Genomic DNA, 5,304 nt, shown 5'->3' with positions numbered 1-5,304 from the left:
CTGGCGGACGCGGGGGTGGGTGGAGAGCATCACGATTAAGAAGGAACACACACACACGCACACACACTCCTCCTTCCTCCTTCCCCTCCTCTTCCTCTCACCCCACCCCCCGGGGGGCGGTACCCTAGTCTCCCGGGGGAGGTTTTGGGGCGGAGGACCGGGGAGGACTGCGCCCAGGAGGGTGGCCGGCCACAGGAGGAGGGCTTGGGTTCGAGCTGCTGCAGCTGGGTGGCCGGCGCCGCGGCGGCCCCTCCCCCGCTCTCCCTGGCCGCCGCCCCCTCCTCCTCCCGTCCTCCTCCTCCTCTTCCTCCTCCCTGTCCCCCATCCTCCTCCCGGCCCCCGGCAGCTGCGGCTCAGGGAGCAGCCGGCGGCGGCGCCGCGGCAGCGCAGCCTTTGTCTCGGGCCGCCCGGCACGCGGGGCCCAGCGCAGGCGTAAGTGACCGGTGGCCCGGCCTCTAGGGGCTGGGCGGGGAGCGGGCTGGGGGTCGCAGGCGCTTCCTGCAGTGGGGGGCGGGGGGAGGCCGGGCCGGCCAGATCCTCCAGCCGCTGGTGTCCCGGGATGCTCGGGCGGTGCCGGCGCACGGGGGCGCGAGGAGAGCCCAGCGGGGCCACAGCCGAGGAGGGCACCGGGCGCAGAGAGGGGCGCGGGGCCCAGAGAGGGGCGCGGGGCCCGCCGGGCCGCGGGGCCGGGGGAGGGGGTGCGGGCTCGCGGGGCGCCGCAGCTTGGCGCCCACAGACGTGCGGCTTGGGTGCAAATCCTGTTTCTCTGGGCAGAGGCCACGCGGGGACGGAGGAGGCAGAGAGGACGGGCAGTGATGGAGAAACGGGAGAGGAGCCGGCCAAGCGCCACCGTCACCACCATCACCAACCACCACTACCATCACCATCACTGACTGTCGCCCATCCCAGCTCCCCTGCCTCACCTCCCATCTCATATCCCTGTGCAGTGCCAACTTTATCAGATCATCTCCTTTTCACTGGGTGCTACTTTGGAAAAGCGACAGAGTGCGCCAAGTCAGGAATAAGTACATCCGCTGTGGGACATTTATCTTCCCCTTTCCATGTAGCTACCTCAATTTTCCCGTCAGGAAAGGGGGCACAGTGGCATTTCCTTCCTCTCAATCACACTGAGATGGCTGGGTAGCCTCCAGTTTTTCCAGTCCTGGTACTGGACGGTTTTATATGCTTGGTGATGATGATGATGATGATAAAGTAATGTCTTCATTAAATTGGACAGTTGGGAGTTTTCAAACTTACTCTTCTTTGACTTCTGAGTGTGGGTATACCAGTAGCAAATAGAAACATAAGGAAAGTGAAACTTTGATTAACATAATACCAAGAATAGATGCAAAACAGGCACTTTTGTAGGGACATCACCCAAGTGAGCTGCAGGTAATGGTTTTCATCTGCAGTGTAGAAAGCACCCCGCCAGTGCCAAGTGGCTGTGGGGAGCTCCTCAGTCTGGATGCACAGTTTTTTCCATGGGGTTTTCACCGTACCTACAGAATGCTTTAATTGCTGTTTTTCAAAATTGGCTTTCACGAGGCCCCAGGCACGGCTGACCAGTCAGAACAAACACAGCGACAGAGCCCCGGGACTGTTGGGAAGCCCAGCACCAGAGGGCATGAACCTTCTTAGGAGAAGTAAAACTTACAAAAAACAAGCTCTTAAACCCCCCGCCTTTTCCCCTATTGGTTAGAAAGTGAATCTTGAACTTCTGTGTTTTGTGTTCTAGTCTAATAAAAGACAGCTAGAAAAGCCTACGTTTCTTGACAAGCTTGGAAAATCTTCTTCCTGAAAAGTCATGTAGCAGGGCTTTTTTTTTTTTTTTTTTTTTTTTTGACTGAGTCTCACTCTGCCTCTCAGGCTGGAGTGCAGTGGCGTGATCTCAGCTCACTGCAACCTCCGCCTCTCGGGTTCAAGTGATTCTCCTGCCTCAGCCTCCGGAGTAGCTGGGATTACAGGTGTGGGCCACTATGCCTGGCTAATTTTTGTATTTTTAGTAGAGACGGAGTTTTACCATGTTGGCCAGGCTGGTCTGGAACTCCTGACCTCAGGTGATTCACCCGCCTCGGCCTCCCAAAGTGTTGGGATTATAGGCGTGAGCCACCATGCCCAGTCAGGGCTCCTTTTTAATAGGGCTATGGAGTCCCCTACCTGGTGTTTTTTTGCTGTGTCCTGTTTTTACAATTCAAGAAGGAAAGTGATCATATTAAAAATACTGTGAACCCAGCTGAGCTGCATTTGTCATTACCATAGTTTAAGATTTCTCAAATGTCGAGGTATAATTACATGTCATTAACTCAAACCTCTCTAATTTGTGAAGCAGGGTTTTAAATAGGGTATGTAATTCTGTGGAGAATGACTCTGAAACCATTCTGAGGACCTGAAATGTAAGTAAGGCATAGTCAGTCTAAAACAATGACATTTTCAGAACAAAGACTTAAAGAATTACTTTGCTATGTTTTTAATTCTGGATCTTTAGGAAATAATTAGCATCTCAAGGAAGCTTCATGCCAACGATAGTGTCTTCTTAGTCTTTTGGGTCTGCTATCACAAAATGCCTTAGACTGGGTGATTCCGAACAAGAGAAAAGTATTGCTCACAGTTCTTGAGTGTGGCAAGTCGTGGATCCGGGTGCTGTGGATTCAGTGTCTGGGGAGGGCTAGCTCTCTGCTTCATAGATGGCACCTTCTATGTGTCCTCACATGGTACATGGGGCACACAGGCTCCCTTGGGCCTCTTTTGTAAGGGCACTAATCCCATTCATGACATCGGGCATTCGGAAGCTAATCTCCTAAGGTCCCACCTCTTGATACTGTTGCATTGGGGATTAGGTTTCAACATATGAGTCTGTGGGGACACCAATATTCAGACTGCGGCAGGCTGGCGTTGAGTTCCAATGTTACCTCCAACACACATTGTTTTAGCCCATACAAATTGTTATAGCCTATATTAATTCTATGTTAATTTAAAAACAATTCATTTGCTTTTGTTGAGATACGATATTTACATACATAAAATGCACAACTCTTCAGTGGACAGCTTGATGAATTTTTGCCTATGTGTCCCCTGGTGTAACCTCTACCAGCAATAAGATACAGACTATTTCCACAGGCCTAGGGGATCCCCTGGTGCCCTTTCTAGTCAGTACCCCCTCAACAGAGCCACTATCCCCTCAATGGAGCCACTACCAGACTTCTATCAACATAGAAAAATAATTTCTTTTAAAATAATTTCTAAGTAATTTATTTTACATTTCACTCCATTAAATGCAATTGGCCTGTTCCTTAAATGCATTTGGCCTATTCCATTTATGACCAAATCCGGGGGCCCTGAGCCCAGTGCTGTGTAGACATGAGACTGTATAGACATGAGACATGGTATTATTAGCACATAAGGCAAAAAATTCAACAAGCAGAAACAATACCTTGTGTGCAGAATAGAGGGTTAGGGGAACCCACAAGAGTCTGGGTGGAACCCAGTTTTGTTTTGTTTGTGGGGGAAAGGGAAGGCTTTTTGGAGGAAGTGAATTTTAAGTTGAAAATGGAAAATTGAGTAGAAGTGATCCAGCTAAAACATGGTAGGGAGAAAACGAAAGCCTATTCTAGGTGGAAGGAACATCTTAAATTCCAGCCTCAGAAATAAGAAAGCATGCAGTGTTCGAAGAACAAAGCTAAGTTGAAAATGGTTGGAGTATAGGGCTGTGGGAGAAAAGTGGGAAATAACGCTGGAAAGGCCGTAGGGACCCTTTCAGATTGACACAAAGACCCTGCTGAGGGGTGGGGCTTGGCTGTAAGAGCTAGGAGAGCTCTAGGACAGGCTTGCGTGGTGGACATGGCAGGAGGAGACTTGAGGACTCAGCCGGCGGCTGTGGGGTTGGGAGATTACAGGAGGCGTGGGTGAGGGGCCAAGTGGGCATTCGGGTGAGAGACAGTGGTGACCTGGACTGGGCAGGGGCAACAGGAATGGGGAGAAATGAATGAAACTGCAAGAATTATGGGGTAAAATGAACACAAGTTGATATTCGCCAGATGAGAATTCAAGGATAGCCCTTCGGTTTCTTGGGTCTTACAAAATGGATGGTTAATGGTACTCTTGGAAAGATGGGAGAAGAATCTTGTATCTATAATATCCTCCTTTGGTATGTTTCTTTCTGTGTGGACTTAGTTTCGGTTGCAAGTTAGTGTGTGATGCATTCAGGTAGAAATACCTACTGGGGAGTTGTAACTCATACCGACTGAGCACACTCCATATGCCAGGCATGCTCTGTCACTTGACATGCAGTCATGAACAAGACAATGAAAACCCTGCCTTTGTGAAACACAGGTGGGAGCTCCAGCCTGGAGACCCACAAGGTTTAAGTGGTGACAGAAAGCTTCAGAGTGAATGAGATGGCTCAGTCAGATTTCAGTGAAAGAGCAGCAGCTCAGGATAAAATCCCAAGAATGCTAAGAGGCTAAAAAGGAACAGAGGAGAGATGGCAAGGAAAGCAAGAGAAGCTGGGCTTCACAGGTGTAGGGAGTGATCCCTAGTGTCATACAACAACTGTGAAGTTAAGGGAGATGAGGGCTGGAGATGGTCTATTGCAGCGTTTCTCAAAGTGGGGTCCCCAGACCAGCAGCAGCAGCACCAAGAGCTTGCTGCAATTGCAGATTCTTGAGATCTACTCCAGACCCGGTGACTTGGGAGCTCTGAGGGAAGGGCCTAGCAATCTATGTTTTAACAGGGTTTTCCAGTGATCCTGATGCGTGCTAAGGTTTGAGCACCACAGCTCTATTGTGTTAATTGATATAAGTCATTGGTGATGCAGAAACTTGGTGAAAGTAACTTCATAAAATTTACACTCTGTTTGGGCAAATTTTAAAAATGTTTCATGGGACTGTTACCATTTTATTCTATTTGTTTAGAAATTTCAAATGTTTTATTTTCTTTTGCAATAAAAGTGTTTTTATTTTCTTTTGCACAGTTTGGGGTTTTTTTCCCTCTTTGATTACTCATTGATAGTTGATCCATATGTTTTTCCCATCTGTTCTGATTTGTGAAGTTTCGTTCCTATCTCCTTTGAAACACATCACTTTACAGGGTCTCAACATGTTAGGGCACCTGCATCATTGATATTGGTTCACTGCCCAAAACAGAGTGCAATCATGAAGATAAGTGAGTCTCAACTCTGAATGGCAGCCTGAGAAAACACCTAGATGGTTAATTTAGCTCTTCCAAAAAGTTCCAAGACCCTATTAAGGATATATTTCTAATTATTTGAACTTGTTACTCATGAGAAGTAATTGGAAGTGTGCCCTT

The 5,304-nt window shown here is 48.8% G+C and overlaps 1 long non-coding RNA gene across 1 annotated transcript; it reads left to right on the top strand.

Moving 5' to 3' along the window:
- The first annotated feature begins 369 nt into the window (after positions 1–369).
- Positions 370–1,716, top strand: LOC112605396. Its single transcript, XR_003115405.1, has 3 exons — positions 370–432; positions 775–981; positions 1,546–1,716. It is a non-coding gene; the product is annotated as an uncharacterized LOC112605396 (long non-coding RNA).
- Positions 1,717–5,304: the final 3,588 nt, after the last annotated feature.

This window comes from Theropithecus gelada, chromosome 13, assembly GCF_003255815.1.
Source record: "Theropithecus gelada isolate Dixy chromosome 13, Tgel_1.0, whole genome shotgun sequence".
Taxonomy (NCBI): domain Eukaryota; kingdom Metazoa; phylum Chordata; class Mammalia; order Primates; family Cercopithecidae; genus Theropithecus; species Theropithecus gelada.
This window is presented reverse-complemented; position numbering and strand designations above follow the sequence as displayed.